Raw genomic sequence first — 19,883 nt, forward strand, 5'->3', positions numbered from 1 at the left:
AAAATAACAATCATCATTCATTGAATTTTTGAAGGTTTTGCTTTAGGACACTTCCTCCTGAACACTCAGAGAGAGAAAAATATAAACTTTCAATAACATAGTCTGATATCAGACTGCAGCGGACCCACAACAATGAACAAACGCCACTCTGAGACCTCTGCTGTAACAACAGTGCACATCAGGACACAGATGGGCAGATACGCTGCCTCCATGTTACAGGAGACGCAGAGTTTCAACCACATCCTCTGGCAAAGTCCTTGGTTATGATGTTACATTCTGTCTGAAACAACTGCCATTGTGATCTCCAGGAAGTAAGCTTCCCGTGCGGAGCTTGTTCTTCCCATTTTGGGGAATCAGTTCAGTCTCACACTCATGATGCTGCTGGACAGGAAGAGCATGCAAGGCAGTGTTTATGCAGTTTTAGGTCAGTCAGACCTTTTTCCCATTCAGAAGCTGGACAAGTTCATGGCCTACATTTCACATCAATAACAAAAAACAAGCTTTTCAACTGATATTTACTTATTTGACTAAAAATCAGAAGTCATTCACCTCAGAACCGCTGACTGAAGAAAGAACAGTTATCTCATGGTCTGATGTGCACATGGATGCTACCTAAGATTAACTCTGTGCTTTTCAAACATTCTGGTTTACAAGTTAAAAAAACAAACGTGTGGGAGATTTACAAGTCATTAACAGTTCTACTAAACAGTGATTTCCCCTCTAAACCTCCGTTTCCTTCCACTTAAACAACTGTAATTACAGTGAGGGAAATAATTATTTGAGCCGCTGTTGAATTTGTAAGTTTGCTCACTTAAAAAGAAACAAACTCAAGGCATTAGCTCCCTCCACTGATTTTTAATAGGACTAAGGTCTGCTATAGAGGACACTTTATAACCTTAATGGGCTTCTTCTTTAACCACTCCTATTATCGGTATCTTTTGGGTCATTGTCTTCGGTGTCTTCAGTGTTCTTGCTAAAGGAAGGAGGTTCCTGATTTTACAGTACATTGCCCCATCAATGCAGTGATGTCATCCTGCACCCTTAGCAGAAAAACAGCCCCACATCATAATGTTTCCACCACCGTGCGTGACTGTGCGTACGGTGTTCTTTGAGTTATACAGCAGTGATGGAGAAACTGGCATCCAGGTGCTGAGAAAGTTTGCCGCTGCATTTATCTGATTATTCTGTTGCAAGATGTTTATGTTAAGTGTTGTGAAACTGTGATTTAATTATGGTTTCATTTATATAAAGGATATGAGTACTTTTTCTAGCTGACAGTAACAGCTGCACGCTGGTCTTCTGAAAGCAAATGGAAAAGCAAAGCATTCTTGTAGCTGGGTAACATGCAGAGCTCACAGGGGTGATGCGGTGATGATGGATATGATCAGCAGACTGCCTGCAGCACCAGAGCCTCGGGGTCCATTCCTATTTCTCATTTTCCCATCCTCCCGCTACATTTCCTGTCTGTGTCTACTGTTAACAGCAAATTAAAGCCATAAATGTCTTTAAATATAAGGACACAAAATTTTAAAAATAAAAATCCTGTTAATCTTTTGTTTCCATTCTCTTCAGTGGTAATGTCAGCGAAATCAAATCTAATAGAGAAAAAATGCTTATGTCTGCCCTTGTAACTACACATTTTCTCACACACGATTACCCGAAATTAAGATGAAGTTACCTTTATATTTAGTTCATGTTTTTTGCTGTTGGCAGAGAATCTCAGCGGTTTTCTTATTCAGCAGTTTATCACTGTAGGCGAATTTGGGATTTTTTTTTTAGCCACAGAGTAAAAAAAGATCCTTTTCTGTGAAAGTCACTCAGAATTTGAGCATCAGTGTTTAACCCTCATTAAATAATGAGGGAGTTGTTTGTTTTACAGTCACACACCAATATGTGACTGAATTAGCGTTGCTGACTTTCAGATGCACTTTCCCCGACAACTGACCATGTCCTGTTGAGTCCATTTGGATAGGATGAAATAAACTAGATACCAGTTACTAAGTGTTTACATTGGAAACAATGGAGGGAGCAGCAGCCACCTTAATAGACAAAACATTCCCCTTTCTTGTTATTACACTGCACATGAAATGATTCTGCATATGGGAAACTTTCATCTTATACAGGGGTTTTTCCCAAGTGTTAACCTGCTCTGGAGCCAGTTATATTCAAGATAAGGCAAAACAGTCTGTGTACAAAATCAGCGCTCACTGACCAAACGGTTTCCTGTAAAGGTCTGTGGACTTCAGTACACAGGGAGGTGGGGGTCTGTGGGTTTTTGTTTTTCTCTGATGAGCATCGATCAAAGAAAAAAAAAGTTAGGAGCAGATTGTCTACCAACATGAAGGTGGATGGGGCGATCCCTGATGCAAACATTGGTGTGTGATTGTTAGATACATATATAAAAGCACCGTGTAAGTACTGGTCATTTACTTGATGGTGCCATTTCCTGATTGACTCCAACAAGTTTAAACCAATGTTATTGTTCTGTAAGCTTTAATACAGTAATATGATCCTAAAACAGACACCCAAGATTTATACATTATACAAAAAACTGCCAGTAACTTCTTCTCAGACCATCTTTTTTTTAATTAACAGAAGATGTTATTCTAAATCTATTCGTACCCCAGCTCCTTCTTTGCTAACACAGCAGTCATACAGCAACTTTTAATCCTTTACTTACTGGATAATCTCACACACTGCCACTGTTGCATTCAGCCTGTATTACCTGTTTAACCTCTCCATGTTTTTGTTGTTTGATCATCTCTGCTATATGTCCTGCGAGCAGACCTGCTCATGTTTCTGACTGGCCGTGTGCTGCTAACACTGACTCTTTCTTGTGGACATGCTCTTGATTGCGAAACCCCGGTTTGACTTATCCAGCTGATAACTTATCCTTCATGTGAGCCTTAGCCAGATTGCTGATGTTAGGAGAAGTGGAGCCAGATAAGGAAAATCTATGCTGGGCATCCTGAACCTGATTCATAGCACAGGCTCCTGGCACAACGCTGCATTGTTCGCTCTCTAATATTGCAGCATATTTGCTAGTATGTTCAGCCAGAACAAGACAGGCTCATGGCCGTGCAACAGCATTGTCAATTATACAAAGTGAATAACATGTTCCTTATTACATTCATACTACTTTCTGTTTTATTGTTCATTCAATTTGTAGACTCCACCTGCCATGCATCTCTTTTAATAACAGCAAAGCGCAGGAGCCTTAAATGAACACCAAGGACTTTGTTCTGTCTGTTAGCCTGCAGTTTCATTAAGCTAACGAGCCTCAATTAATTATGTTAATGAGCTACAGTTAAAATCTCTCCTGGAGGGAAACAGATAGTCTGTTAACGAGCTGATGGCTGGTTTAAGCAGTCGTTAGCGGCTCTGTGTGTGGTGTGTGTTTGTGTGTGTGTTTGTGTAGTAGTAGTAGTGCGAGATAAGCAGGTCAGGGCTACAGAGAGATAAAATTCAGGATGAAGCCCCCCTCCTCATTCACAAACACACGCGCACAAACACACAGACCTCTTCCTGTCTGGCAGGAGACAAGGTCTTGGGTGTGTGTCTGTGTGCTGGATCCAGCTGTTGGCTTCATTTCTGTGGCCTCCTGCGGTGGGCGTGCGTGCGTGTGGGGGTGTTGAGGGAAGGAAGCGATGAGCGGCTCCCACCAACATCGTCTCTAATGAAGGCTGAGCGTGTGCGTCTGAGCGAAGGTCTGGCAGATGGAGGACATTTACCAAACAGGTTAAGCGAAGTCAGATTTGTGTTGACAAAATGCACAATTTAAACCATTTATTTTATCGCTCATTTTCTAAAACCATGTAAATCCTTTTCTGTATGGGACCTCACTTTTCTAATTTAGTCTTTTTCTGAAAATGGTCACAGATATACCCCTTTTTTAATTAGTCTCATGCCTCCCCCCCCCCCCCCCCCCCCCCCTCCCTTCTCTTATTTTATGGCCCTTTGAATAGTCTTTAATAACTTTAATTACATTCCTTTGACATGGCTCAGTGGCACTTCACAAGAACTAGGTGTAACAGATCACTAGGTGTGTCTTATGTAGACTCTGTGCTCAGGAAGTAAGACTTATTCACTGGCAACAAAGAGGGAAGTTGCCTGTCATTATAATACATCAGTAGAAGCTGGAGGTCAGGGTGGAGGGATGGGTCAGCAAAACAGCAGACCTTGACAGCAGTTGGAATATTCCTCTAGGGAAGTGGTGCTCAGGGGAAGCTAAACCCTAACCTTTGTTCACATCGTGAAACTGATTTATTTTTCAACAATTTCTAATCATTTGTGGCTGACTGAATGTTAATAAAAACACTATTCCTCTAACTGTGTGGGCCACAACAATGCAAAAACCTAAAAATTCATACACTGTTGAGACATCAACAGCAATGTAAAGCGCCTTGAGGTGGGTGTTGCTCTAACTTGGCACTATACAAATAAAACTGAAGAGAACTTTTGATGAAGAGACGTCAGTGTTAAATTTAGACATTTTAGCGTTCACTCTGGTAAAGTATACTAACTTAGTTAAAGAAGTTGGTATAACTTGCCCATCTTAAGCTGACATTATTTAGGTTTTTATAGGACACATGTTTGCATATTTTTAAAGTAATATCTGTTTTCCAAATTTTACATTGGTCTGGGTGAGGTTTTATGAAAAGTACCTGAGTATCTGTTTGCTCTATGCACAGTGTGCACATACTTTCCAAAAGGTATTTCTGCTGAACCCTCTAAAAGTCACATTTTTGTGGTGTCACTAAAAATAAAAAAGGGAGGTGAAATATTTGAATTTTCAGGAGCATCGTGTCCACAGGAGCTGAGTGAAGATTTTGCATCCCTGCGTCCTCTGGCATCATGCAAACATTTATAAGCACCGATAGCCTATCAGCTCATTGGTGGCTGCATGTTTTGAAGACAGTCAGCTAAGCTGCTCTCCACTAACTGCATATCTACCCCTTTTCAATAATTTAAGTTTAAATCAGTCTTTTGATATCTTTCATTGAATTTTGACAAAAATAATAATCAAAAACAGTAATAACTAACCTTTTTTTAATCTATAACATGCCAGCAAGTTGATTAATAACTACTATGTTATCACATCCAAGGCATTTTATTATCCAGTGGTGGACGTAAAACTGGATTGTAATCCAAACCAAATGTATAAGAATATTCCAGTGTATAAAAAGGTAATAGTAAAAATAATAGCCGCTCCATAGCAAAACAAAAGTATTGTTTTGCTATACAGTGAGCAGCTGTTTGATGGTGTAGCTTGTCTAAGGATTTTTAATATTGTTGTGTATATTAATCGTATCAGTATATTGTAATGTGGAAGACATGTTTTAGATCTCATGCTTTAAATCTGACCTGAAAAATCAACTTAAACAAGCTGAAAATTGGACTCAAGCTATGTAAATTAAGCACTCAACACAAAACCTCAAACTTATTGTTTTTATCCTCATCTCAGTTCATCCTGGAGCGAGGTATTAAGTCACTTGAGGATTTAAAGAAGAATATACCAGTTATAGTTTAGGTTTTTCTGATTTGGGGGATTCATGAAGGTGTGATGTCTAATCTAACAAACCTTTTCTTCCACAGCTAGTATATAATTGTCGAAGCCTTTTCTCTTGTCTAGTTAAGAGGAAGCAAAGATGGGGCTTTACTCATTAACTTCTGCTTTGAAGAAGAAAGATAAAACAATGAGCGGCTGCTTAGGAGAGATTGAGGGAGGCAGGAAAACAGAGATACAGGAATGTGTGTGTTTTAGTAAAGCATGTTCAGGATGTTGTTTTTCTCACTGACAAAAAGATGAAGAGTTCAACTCTTATTCTGACCCAAGGTCGGCATGTCGTGCTTTTATTTTGATGTTGTTACAAAGGGAAGACCTTGACATAGACGAACATCCTGTGACAACGGGAAGAGGGCGAGGCACAAACATGAGCCATCAGCTGTCCAGTGTTGCACCAAAACCTCCATCCCTGCTGTGGAAGAGCACAGAGGAAGTTTGGTGCAGTCGCCATGGTTACCGAGGTATTTACAACCAAAATCAGCTGAGGGGAAACAGTGGTTAGTGTCGTGAACTTTGACCTTGGGTTACTATGTAATCACAGACCTTTTACTGGGAGTTTCTCTGAAAGAACTAAAAGTGCTTTAAAAACAACTCCCAGAATGAGTAAGACTGAGTAAAAATAAGTAAAACTAACCAGTCACTATGGTCTGCCAGAAGTACGTACCTGACAAGTTATTGGACACGGACATAAACAAAAATGTTTTTGTTTATGGAACAACCACACTGGTGAAGACAAGGAAAACTGTCTGATGGGGTTAAAGACAATTCTAAGGCTTCCTCATTCCTCAGAGTCACATGACTCTCAAAGCACCCTAAAGAGGGACCAGGGCAGCGAGATCTCTGGAGGATTTTGACTGAACTGGTTCGACACTGAGGAAAAAGATATCTCAGATTCCTGCTCACACTACATGAAACACAGACCATAGCCATATACTGTGTCATACGGGTACTATCATTATTAGCAGTAGATGTGCTTGGACAAGACACTTCACCTGTTGCCTACTGATGGTGGTCAGAGGGCCTGGTGGCGCCAGTGTCCGGCAGCCTCGCCTCTGTCAGTGCGCCCCAGGGCAGCTGTGGCTACAATGTAGCTTGCCATCACCAGTGTGTGAATGGGTGGGTGACTGAATGTAGTGTAAAGCGCTTTGGGGTCCATTGAGACTAAGTAAAGCGCTATACAAATACAGGCCATTTACCATATTTGTATTAAAAATGCTCCCAAAGGCACCAAACACCACAGAAGTTGAGTGACACACCTGTCAATCAAAGTGCCCACGCCCCTAACGCCAGTATATGGATATAAAAACAGTTTTTATCCCTTTGTAATGCTGTAATGTGGAGCATTTTAACACAGGAGTCTTAGGTGACTGACTGCCTTTTGGTTTGGGAGCCAGCCTCTAGTGGCCAATAAAGTAACTGCAGGTTTTGGGGTTTTTTGTTTGCTTTTGTTTTGTTTTTGTTATCTTCAGGTTTAAGTAGATTTTTTCAGCCCCAGGGCCCTATTTCAGGAAGCCGGTTTAGAAAACTCAGAGTGAAAAACGATACTCAGGGTTGAGTAACCCCGAACTGTCCAACTCGGAATATTCGGTTTCAGAAAGGCTGATAACAAGTAGTTCAATCAACGCGGAGTTGCTCTAACCCCAAGTGAAGCGCGCGGACGAGGATACTAGGGGTGCAACGATATTCGTATCGATATTGAACCGTTCGATACAGTGCTTTCGGTTCGGTACTCATATGTATGAACAATACAACATTTGTAATTTATTTTATCAACTTTCCTTCTGACGATGCTGTCTGTGTTGAGCGCTCAGTGAATCTGCGTTCGACTACTCCGCCTAGGCTGCACTGTCGAGCACAGATCCACTGAGTGCTCAACACAGACAGCATAGTCAGAAGGAAGAGCGCAGGGCAAGCTAGCAAGACAGAAGTTGCAACATGGACCTCCCCCACCCTCATTCAGATCTGGCGTTTGGAATTATTTTGGTTTTCATGTGACGTATGACCCTGAAGGTAAGCGAGTCATGGACTAAAGTAAAACAGTATGTTGGATGTGACATGCAATGCTCAATTACATGGGTGGGAGCTAGTGTGTTAGCGCAGTTAGCTCGTTAACGTGTTGGCCGTCTAGCCCCATGCACGGGGCAATCGGCGGTAGCTCGTTAACGGAGATTTGCCGTGTTGTGGCGTTAAGGTCATTTCAACGAGATTAACCTGAAATCACTAGTGGGAACACAACGAATATGACTGCACATTTACGCCGACATCATCCTAGTGCAAAGACAAAAACAACAAGCATGTTACTAACTTTAGCCGAGTCATTTAGACAGCTGTTAGCACATGATTCTCCTTATGCTGCTGAGAATATAGCCCGGAAGAAGCGGATAGTATAGCTTTTATTTTGGAAAGAGACATTTCTCTGTAATAAACTCTCTTTTCCAAAGATGAGTGATTCCTCAATCAGATACAGGGCTCGCAATATCGCTAGCCCGACTCCTGGGGCTAGCGATTTTTTTCAGTCGGGCTACCAAAATCTATCTCTTCCCTGCCCGTCGGGCTATTGTAGGAAGAAAAATATATGTCAATGCTTTTGCATTCTTTCAGAAATGTAGCTGGGTAATTATGTCATTGGCATCGGTGAGCCACTGTCAATATGTGACATATTGAAATCGCGTTTGAATTTGCGCTTGTTTTTTTTGCTTTCACTTTGCAATGTGCGAACTGTGTATGGAGAGCGACAGCACTGATCTGTGAGTGATGAAAATTTGTGCACCAATTCCTCTGACATCGTCTTATTAATCGTTAGCTCACTATGCAAACATGACAAGTGAAATCTCCCGCAGCTTAAACATGTGAGAGGTTGATCGAGCAGAGAATCGCTGAGCTTATGTGTGTGTGTGTGTAAAAGCAGCAGGATATATATTTCATTTCTTCTGAGCCAAATAAGACAGGTCAGGGTGAAGAAGTGACAGCCAAAGAAAAGCTTACCACAAAACGGAGAAGTTATGACAAATCAGACTATAAGGCAAAAAGAAAGTGCAGCTTCATGGTTTCATGGACAAAAGAATTTCTGTGGCTGCAATATGATGAGCTAAATAACCAGGGCTGCACATAAGTGGTCCGCAGGTGCGCATTCGCTGTCAAAATAAAAAACGCGCACAAGGGTTAGGGTTAAATTTAAAAACTGTACTTTTGAGTTAAAATATATATTTATAATTTTAATAAATGACAAATTAAAAAGGCATGAACATTTTTTTTGTATCGAAAAAATATCGAACCGTGACACCAAAGTATCGAACCGAACCGAACCGTGAATTTTGTGTATCGTTGCACCCCTAGAGGATACATAAAGCCCTGATAAGAGGAGCACAGAGTAAGCGAGTCACCATGGAGACGGAGGGAAAGAAGGCGCGGTCAATGTATTTTACAGCGCTTGAGGCCGAAATTCTGATGGCAGCATATGCCGATAACATGCAAATTTTGCAGAAAAAAAGGTAACACAGCCTCAGCTGCAAAAGAAAGGGAGCATGCATGGCAAAACATAGCCGACAGAGTCAATGCGTGAGTGTTAATTTAAACATTGATCTAGGGATTTCCACCCATTTAACACGTTATTTTATCATATGTTATTTTATTTGTTATTTTATACATTTTATGTTGTGATGTGATGTGAGCGCAGGTGCAACCCAACAGGCCCCAAACGTGCCTGGCAGCAAGTAAAAATGAAATATAAAAATATAGTCCAAACAGGTAAGGTGTAATTGTATTATGAGCCATAGTGCTTGGTCTGTTTGTCCCATGTAAATCAATTGCAGTTAGAGGCTACATTAATTTTCTTTCTGTAAGCACTTGCTCTGTATGCTCAAATGTGACCCCGTTATAGCCAACAGAAAAAAAGCGGAGGCCCGAAAAACAGGTGGGGGTCCTCCACCACCACCACTCACAGAGGCTGAGCAGTTGGCCCTCAGCCAAAACAGTGGGCGCCCTGTGGCTGAAGGCATCTCTGTGGGGACATCCTCTGAGTCAATAACCCCGCAAGACACAAGTGCCTACATAGGGGGTAAATTCAAAATAATACATGATGTGCATACATCCTTTCTTCACAGTCACCTTTGCAGTGCTGCTCATTCATTTGATAAACTCTTTACCATAATGAATTTGTTTGTAGTGAAGTAATTTTCCAACTGATTTTGCCTTCCCTCAGTCTTGGTTGTCTTTGAGAGCATAATGACAATGAAGTGTAAGCTGAGTGCTATATGTTTGTTAATTGCCATTTGGTCCCTTGTAAGTTATAAGTGACCTGTGTAAACCTCATATTCTATCAGTTGATGGTGGTGGTGTACTGCATCTGGTGCAGCCTCCTGTTGAGCCAGACCAACATGCAGTTGTGAGTACTCTTAATACTCCACAGATTATATGAGTTTACAGTAGAACAGCAATGTTGTTTATTTCTTTACTACAGGAAAATAATGAAGAAACATTGACAGCTGTTACAGAGGAGGAAGCAACAGAGACACTTTATGAGGTTTACATCTTTTAATACTTTGTGTACAGGAAATACAGGCGACCAATAAAGCCAGTTGAACAGAAAATCTGTTTATTCGTCTTTCAACATGTTGAGGTGATGGGTCAAAAGAAATGATTGTGACATATGGTGTCTCTGACTGCTCTTCCATCTTGTATGTCCGTGGGAGGGTCAGGATGTTCATGGTTTGGATCACTGCTGATGTTTGGTTCAGAAGGACAGTGTTCTCCTCTAATTGTGGCAATGTTGTGAAGAATCACACATGCCACAATAATGTCACATGCCCTTTCTGGGGTGACCCTGAGTCTTTGCAGGCACTGGAACCGGGCCTTAAGCATTCCGATAGTCATTTCAATTCTGGCTCTTGTCCTGCAATTAGCCAGATTATATCGCTGCTGTGGGCCCGGTTCAGGGTCAGGGTAAGGGGTAAGCAAATAGGGTAAACATGGATACCCCCTATCACCAAGCAAGTAGCCAGTGAACTCTCCTAAGACAGAAGGATACACTTCAGTTCAAATGTCCCTGTAGCAATTGGTCTTTATATATTTTAAAGTATTTTCAACTCACCATGTCCAAATTTTGTGCTCAGTGTACATTCACGGAATATTTGTGAGTCATGGACAGAGCCTGGCCACTTGGCTTCCACATTTGTGATAATGTTGGCAGCATCACATATGATCTTCACAGTGCAGAGAACACAAATTAGCATCCATTACTATAATGAAATAATTTGTTAGTTTGAAATGCTACAGGGAACTATGTACCTGTACATTAATGCTGTGGAAAGACTTCCTGTTCACATAGTCTCCTTCATTTACTGAAGGAGCAATGATTGGAATGTGAGTACCATCTATACAGCCAATCACGCCTGGGAACCCTGAAAATAAATGTAATATTTAAGTAGTAGTTCAAGTATCACCACATCATATATTAAGTTTTGTTCATCCTGATACCTGCAATTTTGTGGCATCCCTCTTTGATAAATCTTGTGGGTCTATGACCGGGGAACACCACAAACCAGTACAGGAGACGTTTCAGTGCAACTGTAACATTCCTGACTGCCCGACAGACGGTAGCCTTGGAAACGTGCTCAGCGTCACCAATATTATACAGAAAGCTCCCGTTTGCAAAAAACCGAAGTGCAATACAAATAATATGTAATGAACTGAGAGCATGTCCGCGATGTGTCACATGCGTAATATATGGCCTGAGGATGTTATCCAAATAACTTATAGATTGTGCTGAGAAACGGTAACGTTCGCACAGAAAATCATCAGGAAATGATAAAATGTCCAAACGCGCTCTGATCACTCTCTCCCGGCGGAGAGCTCTGCGGAGAATTTGGGCTTCACGATCTACTGGCTCTTCAAGGAAGGGACACGCCATGTCCGACACTTCCTACTGTCAGGTTTCCGACAAAGGGGCGGAGACAGTCAGGGTTAGTTGTAGTAAACCTGCTAGGGGGCAGGTTAGCTTCACGGAGTGTGTCGTCATAGTGACTCACTGAGGCTTCATCTGAACTCGCTTTGTGAAACTGAAAACCCAGAGTTTTCGTTAACTCAGGGTATACTTACTCAGTTTTTCCACTAAACCGGCTTCCTGAAATAGGGCCCTGATGTTTCCCTTTGATAGTTTTACTTTTGAATTGCTTCATGACACAGAATTACCCGAAGTTTGTGTTCAGTTAAGGGTTACAAGTCCTTGAAGTAGTTGAAACCTACCAGAAAAAAAACGATATAACCAGACTGATTCTGTCTCTAATGTAAAAGTCTTAAAAGTAACCAACCTGCTGTTCAGCCTCTGTTCAGTAAATAAACAAATGATCAATTGTGTGCTGGACAATGAATCTAATTGTACTAGCAAAGCATGGCAGGAGGAATGCGTGTGCTTGACAGGTTAAGTGATACATGAAGCTATTAGACATGCAGTCATGATGGCTGCCAGGAACATGAACAGATAGATGGTTAAAATTAAAAAAACATAAGTCTCTACGTTTTGCTGTTGAGCTCTAAACCTTCAAATCAAAAGCACAAAAACTGTATGTTGCCCTGCCAACAGCGGTATCGTGCCGCAGGTCATTTACTCATTTACTAACTCACTGTGGTGGATTTGGAAATATGGAGAGTAGTTAGACTCTTAAAAAGCAAAAAAATAGCCAAAGCAAAAACGGTCTAAGATGAGCTGTGTGATGTGGCCAGAAGCCTCGTGGCACTTCCTCTGACTTAGATCAGATTTCCTGATGAAGTATAGCTGTGCGCATCTCTGTGTGACAGTACGCGACGACCACAGCGTAGAGGACAAACAGTTCTCCAACACAACGCTTCGCATCAGGAGAGAGAGAGAGCGCTCCATCTCCAGCGGAGCGTGTTAATGAATCAACAGTTGGAAACCTGTCTGTGGGAGACGACACAGCTGCTAACGTGAGAGTGTTTTTGCAGTGAAAACATCCCACTGCAGTGTCTTTAATACCTTTAACGCTGACATAATCATTTTCCACCCCAAGAAAGCTGTAGGTTGAAGGAATAGAAGAGGGTCCCAGTCAGTGACGAGACCCTCTAATTTGTCAAAGTGAAGGTTAATTTAATGCACCGTGTTCCCGTCCCCACTCTACATACTGACACTGTAATCTGCACGCTGCGTAGCGTGGCAGTTAATTAACATCTTGTCCTATGTGGGTTGTTTTTTTTTTGTAAATCAGCAGATTATACAAGATGTCAAACTGTGGAGTGACAATTTAAAAATGTAACCCCTATCATACAGGAAGAAAAAAATAATCAATCAGTGTCAAGACATTAAACAAGAGGCAGGTTTAAGTTGAGTGCTGAATCAGTATTCGTCAATGTGATTGGTATACACTCAACATTCAACACGGGGCTTATGTTGCTTTAAACTAAATGGACCTGACTGGGAAGCAGCCTAGAGGAGGCAGGTCGGAGACAAAAAACCGGAGTCCATGTGGACGGTCATCAATGAGCTTCAACCCTGTTTAATCCGTATTTATACTTCACTCCTTGCTAGTAGTGGGTTGAATCCCCCTTTGACTTCAAAATTGTTTTAAGTTTTCATGGCTTGCATTAAACTAGGTGCTGGAAACACTCCTTAAAGATTTTGGTCCATCACACAGTTGCTGCAGATTTGTTAGCTGCACATCCTTGATGGAATTCTCTTATTTGAGCACAATTTTCACATCAAGAAACCAATTTTAGATGATTTGAGCTTTGTGAGTTCAAGATGGATACACTGTGATCATACAGGACATGGGCAACTACAATACTCAGGCTGTGGAAATAAAAACAAATGCACAGGTAGTAAGAGGCCAAAGTGTGAGAGAAGCATCTTGATCATGTGTACATGAGTAAATGGACTGAGTTGCTGTCCTGCGATTGGCTGCTTAGATATTTGCCCTAACAAGGAGATAAACAGGTGTATTCAACAAAGTGGTTGGTGAGTGTATAGTTTTTCTATAATACACCCTAATATAATTATATACTTGTAGAACACTATTTTCTAGTTCACCTACCCTGGGGATTTGCTGGCCTGCTGCTCTGACACTAAAAAACACGGATCTCTCAAAGTGAAGCTATAACTGGTCATAATCATCTCTAATTACAGCTCGTGTGGCTCTTTCCACTTTATTGTCTGCGGATGAATATGCAGGTTTCTATTTACCCCTCATTTCAGTCCAAAAGACAAGTGTTTAAAATGATTTCATTTAGAAGACTCCTGTCCAGAATGTTATATCACAGCAGCACAATTTAGTTACAGTTTGAGGTCCATGGGTGGGTGCTGGGTTGGTGGAGGGGCTGAAACAGCAGACGGGGATGCAGGACAGGAAAAGCACTGACATGTCAGAGGAAGGGATGGAAAATTCTGCAGTTTAAATAGACTCCCAAACCGGGAGGTTGTGCTTGGTGTGTCGTGTGAGGAGAGAGGCATGCTATGTGTGTATGACACACAGCATCTTGACTTGTCTGCAGGCTTTTCTCCATCCATGGAAAAATTCACGTTTGTTGCAGTGCTGCAGGGAGCTTGTGCTAGTTTTGTGCCATTTTGTCTGACTCTTTGTTTTCCTGTGTCTCCAGAGTGCAAAGTTGGCTAAACTCACAGTCATGATTGACAGGCACATTAATGGGAAATAAGGTAAATTGAAATAAACAAGAATTATCCTTTGAATGTTATGTTTACTTGATTGTTTTCTTGACAATATCTCCAGTGTTCATTCATCTCTCCCAAACAAGGAGGAAGTCTTCTCAACCAGCTGACAGCTGCACTCAGAGAGAGAGAGAGAGAGAGAGAGAGCGAACAGAGTCTCCATAGTAACCACTTTGCACAATCTCCATCACGCTGTTTGTCTTCTCGGCTAAACCCCCTCAAAACAAACAGGAAGTGAGACAGGATGGGGGGAATGGGATGTCCTGTAAGAGGACAGCCTCAGTATTAATCCAATCCAATCGGAGACGGGAGCTGCAGTGAGGTCACTTCCTGTCAGGTCAGTGCCGTCACATGGTAAACTCTGAAACAGCTTTGTGAAGTCAGCGTGTATAAATGCTGCAGCAAGCAGAGAGGAAGGCACACACCACACACACACATCCTCTGTTTGTCCTAATGAAATTGTGTTGTTGTTTTTTAGCTTCGTGGCCACTGTGTTATTATTTTCTTTGGTGTTGCCAGTAGCGATATTGACATAAGGAAATAGAACATCTGCCATAACTGGAGGCATCGCCACAGCAACCCAGACCCACAATGCCTCTGGAGCAAAGCAGCTGTTCTGTCCAGGGGCGAGAGACCCAGAAAAAGACAGAGACTGTGCGAATGAGAGAGACAGAGAGAGACACAGTTTTACTAATATGGGGGCTGACATTGGGGCGCACGAGTTCCCACACACAGTGGAATGCTGACAGCATCACTATCTGAATTCCTCGAACTTCACTCTGTCCCAAACTGTGAGTTTCACTTCATTAAAGGCAGCTTCAGTGGACCTTTAGTTTATTTAGCTACACTTAGCCTGAAAGCTCATCTATCAGTTCTCACAAACATTCATACTTTTGTTTTGACTATTGTCATGTTACATCAGGTAAATTTGGGGTTCAGCAACCTGTCCACCCCCGTGCAGACTGTCAGAGCTGGGAATCAAAAGAACTTTTTTAAGGAAACCTTTATTAAAGCAGAAACTGTTTCACGAGGTTAGAACGATGAAGCAAGGGGAAATGATGAAACTACCCATTTTTATTGGAAGAAGGATGGATGCCAGAATTTATTTTATAATTCACTCACACCAGCCGCTCATTAAAAGCCATGTCAGACAACCGCGCCACCCACCAGCATGTCTCCTGATGTGACACCATGAAGAAGAAAGATATGAAAAACCTTATTTAGACCTTTACTTTGATAGGAAAGCAGAGAGGAAACTGGAAAGTAGCGAGAAAGCTAGATTTACTAGCAAACAGGAAATGTTCCAGGGCGGTTTCAAACTCAACTCTGCTCTATTGGAAACAAGCTTTTTTCCCTATTCAAACAGCAACCTGCAGGCTGGGAAATTCAATTATGTACCAAAAACTGCAGTTCCTCTAAAGGCCACTTGAGGCCGGGTCCAAAAGTAAGTCAGTCTAAAGCAGGGATGGGCAACTCCAGGCCTCAAGGGCCGGTGTCCTGCAGGTTTTAGATATCACCCTGGGTCAACACACCTGAATCAAATGATGAATTCATTAGCAGGTCTCTGGAGAACTACAGTCGTGTTCAAATTTATTGGCTGCATCCTCCTGAGGACCCGGCCTTCGTGGTCTACGTGGGTCGGGTCCTCAGAAGGTCGGGTAGGCCGAAAGTAAACGGCTGTGAAATTGGACGGTCTAGCCTTCAGATTTGCGTCACCGCTGTCTCGGTGGAGTTTAATAAACTCAGCTGTCTGCTCCTTGCTATCTAGAATATAACAGGACACTGGTGTAAATTCTCGACTGTCTCATACTTCTGTTTAATCAGTTTTCTGTTTGAAGTTTATTCAGCTGTGTGAAAACCAAGGAGGAACCCACCCGGGGGATTAATAAAGTTTTATTTTATCTAATCTAATAACTTTAATCTCAGCCAAACCGATTTACTCACGAACAAATAAAACACTGAAAAAAGCCCAACAATAACATTTTTAGATTATCTAAGTGATTTATATATTACGTTTAACCTGAGTAGCGAAAGACCGCGGTGATCTGAAAATGATGTGCCGAGAGTTTGCCGCTCTCGCCGGCTCTAGTGACCCTCGAGCTCCCGGCTAGCTATCGAGCTGGTGGATAACAGACATCTCCGACAACATCGGAGCACTTTTGCAAATATCCGATGTCTTGATAAACCAAGCAGATATTTGAAGTTTACACAGCTACATTCTCGCCTGAAAATATGTTAAAAGTCTATTTTGTGACCCAGAAAGAGTAATAAGAGTAATATTAAAAACTTAGTAGCGGCCGCCATTGTTGAAAACTGGAATTGGCTGGTCCGCGCTATGAATTCTGGGATATGGTGGGCCACGAAGGACACACCCGGCACATCCTTCAAATTCGGGGAAAAGGAGGACACATTTGTCAGTTGCATTCGGAGGAGTCTACAAGTTTGGACAGCCTTCATTGCGTCGCTGTGACGTGATCGGCCTCAAATACACAGTTTTGTTTATAACTTAGTTCATAAATCTTAATATGCTCACTTCTGGCTCCAAAATCCTAACCACGAGGCTTCAGAACAGAGCTTCACAAACCAGTGGGTGACGTGAATGTCACTACCTCCATCTTTTATATACAGGCAATGTTTCTGCTGTGATTTCTGTTTTTTCTGTGATTGGGACCACCAACAGCTCAAGCATAAACAGAACAATGTGTGACAGAGTTCTAAGAAGAAATATTGTTATATGTTATTTGATGTTAACCCTTGAAGTCCAAAATGTTCAGTTTAGTTTATTTTTGGGGGAGAAATGGATTATTAAATTCAGAATATTGACACTGGCAGAGGTCTGCGCTGTCGTAGTGCACGTCCAGTTTTATTAAGTTAAAGGGCAGCTGATTCCACTAAATTCCTCTAATATTTTATTCATTATTTGTTGATCTACTGGTTGAGAAACATTTCAGTACCCTCTGCAAAACTGCAGAGCATTTACAAAGAAACAGTGGCAACACTGACATCCGACCTGAAATATGAATCACAACCATGTGTGTGTGTTTGTATGCATGCACATGTGTGTTTTAAAGTTAATTAAAGTTTAAATTTGTACTTCCTGTCTGTAGTTCCCATGGAGACTGTGGGAGAGACCGAGGATGTGTTTGATTGTATAGCAACGCACAAATACACACAAACGTCCATACGCAGAGTGAGCAGATATGAACTCCACAGGACAATAGGAGCCTCCTTGGTGTGCAGCAGTATACAGGGACGCATAACTGTGCAGCTGCAGTGGAGGAGGAGAACCACTGCTGGACATTTTCTGATTAAATTGGAGAGAAACAGGACAGCAAACAGTAGAATATACAGAAGAGTCTATGTATGTTATTGGGGTTTTAGCTCTATTGTTCTGTTTTGTCCCAGATCTGACAAAGCTAACTGTATTAATGATGAAGAGGCTAATATACACACACGCACGCCGAGGCAGTGCAGTGTTTAGTTGTTGGACAGCAGAATGGAGCTCTGTTGTCACATCTGCAGCTGTGTGCATTTTCCTTCATACAGAGGCCGAAGGTTATTCCACCACTGGGAGGTCAGAAGTCAGAGGTCACCTCCTCCTCCTCGTACCCGCAGCCGCTCCCTCCGTTTCGGATGTCCTGAACCTTGCTTTTTATGAGGAAGCAGTTCATTTTCATTAGCAAACAACATGCTACAAGGATCAACTACAGTCACGGACAGTTTATTAAGCACACCTTACTTTTCCCTACTTTTGCCTTCAGAACTGTCTTAGCTGCCTTCTTCATGGCATAGACTCAGCAAGGTGCTGGAAACATCCCTTGGAGATTTGGGTCCACACACACATAGCATTATGGGAGATTCCCTGATGTCAATCTCCTGTTCCAGCACATCCCAGAGGTGCTCGACTGGATTGAGATGTGGTGACTGTGGAGGCCATTTGAGTACCGTGAAGCTATCGTCGTGTTCAGGAAACAAGTATGAGCTGATTTGTGCTTTGACATGGGTACACTGTGGTCATAAAGGGGGTGAAATGGTCAGCAGCAATTCTCAGGTAAGCTGTGAGGTTTAAATGATTATCAGTTATTACTGAAGGGCCCAAAGTGTGCCAAGAAAATATCCCCCCCACCATCCTACTGAGCAGAATAGATCCATACTTTTATGTTGTTCATCCCAATCTCTGACCATACCATCCAAATGTGACTGCAGAAATCGAGGCACATTAAACTTGCAGCGTTTTTACAATCTTTTCTTGTCCAGTTTGTGGTCTTGCGTGAATTGTAGCCTCGGTTGCCTGTTCTTAGCTGATAAGAGAAGCACCAAGTGTGGTCTTCTGCTTCAAGGTTTGACTTCTGCATACCTTGGTTGCAATGAGTCGTTATCTTAGCTACTGTTACATTCCTAACAGGTCAATGCAGTCTGGCCATTCTCCTCTGACCGCTGACCTCTGGATATTTTCTCTTTGTCATACCATTGTCTCTAACCCCATAGATAGTTGTGACGAAAAACCCAGTAGATCAGCATTTTCTGAAATATTCATACCAGCCCGTCTGACACCAACAACCAAATTCAAAGTCACTTAAATCATAGTTTTTCGCCTGTTGATGCTCGGCTTGAACTTCAGCAGGTAGTCTTGACCACGTGAGCTGCTGCCGTGTGATTGGCTAGTTAGATAGTCAAAAAAACAAGCAGTTGAAAGGGTGTACCCAATAAAGTGGCAGATGAGAGTATAATGTAGAGTGTATTAATTAGATACCAATGAGGAGCAGTGAAGATCAGCAGGTATGTGAAAAGTTGGGTTTTAAATGCAAAACCACAGGTTCTTTCTTTTATTTAATGGGCAGGGCTTCTTTCTACTTCCACTCTTTCCACCTAAAAAATGTAGCAGCCTTTAAATCTGTAGCATTTAGAGTAGAGAAGTAAAAAGGTTTAAACACAACATTACCACCTCATAAAGCTCAGACATCTGCGTCCACCAGATGATTACGAGTCCGCACTCACTCTTTAGCTTAATTCTTTTGTCTCTGTGGTGTTGATCCTGTGTGCTGCTGAATGCTGAACAGGCAGTTCTGGTGTTCACCGCTGTTCCTCCACTGCTGCGGATCAAACGATGAATATTTTGACAGTTTTAAAGTTCATGGAAAAACTTCTGCGTTTGGATTGCCACCAAGCTCAACAACGCCATCTGGCGGTCAGGTGTATTAAATTCTGATTGTAGAGGTTGCGGAATTTGTCGCAGGTCCCTGGTGGTCTAGTGGTTAGGATTCGGCGCTCTCACCGCCGCGGCCCGGGTTCGATTCCCGGTCAGGGAACATCCTTTTCTACCAACAGTTAGAATTTTTCCCTCTGTCTTTTTATTTTTATTTTTTAAAGATTTTTTATATTTTCTTAATTTCTATTCTAGCATCTATAAGTACTAAGCATGGATTTTCATCATTTGTTATTACATCAATGTTTTTGTACCAATGCCTATATTATATGATATATTTCATTTCTGTATCACAGGTTTTTGCACAATGACATCAGGACAAATTCCTCATTTGTGTACAAACTTAGGGATAAGTCAAATTCTGATTCTGATTAAGACACATCAAGTAAAAACCTTGGTGTATGTATCCTTATGATTGGTGAACCATTCTTGCACAA

At 41.8% G+C, this 19,883-nt stretch overlaps 1 long non-coding RNA gene and 1 other non-coding gene across 2 annotated transcripts; one reads left to right on the forward strand and one right to left on the reverse strand.

The window, feature by feature from the left end:
* Window positions 1-9,969: 9,969 nt before the first annotated feature.
* LOC146650828 (uncharacterized) lies at window positions 9,970-10,995 on the reverse strand. The gene is made up of 3 exons (XR_014907960.1): window positions 10,853-10,995; window positions 10,656-10,767; window positions 9,970-10,575 (listed from the first exon to the last, which is right to left on the reverse strand). It is a non-coding gene; the product is annotated as an uncharacterized LOC146650828 (long non-coding RNA).
* Window positions 10,996-19,477: 8,482 nt separating this feature from the next.
* Window positions 19,478-19,549, forward strand: trnae-cuc (transfer RNA glutamic acid (anticodon CUC)). The gene has a single exon. It is a non-coding gene; the product is annotated as a tRNA-Glu (tRNA).
* The last annotated feature ends 334 nt before the right edge of the window (window positions 19,550-19,883 follow it).

The sequence above is a fragment of the Rhamphochromis longiceps genome, linkage group LG16, assembly GCF_057381845.1.
Source record: "Rhamphochromis longiceps isolate RC_006_pf linkage group LG16, R_longiceps_female_GT1.1, whole genome shotgun sequence".
NCBI lineage: Eukaryota > Metazoa > Chordata > Actinopteri > Cichliformes > Cichlidae > Rhamphochromis > Rhamphochromis longiceps.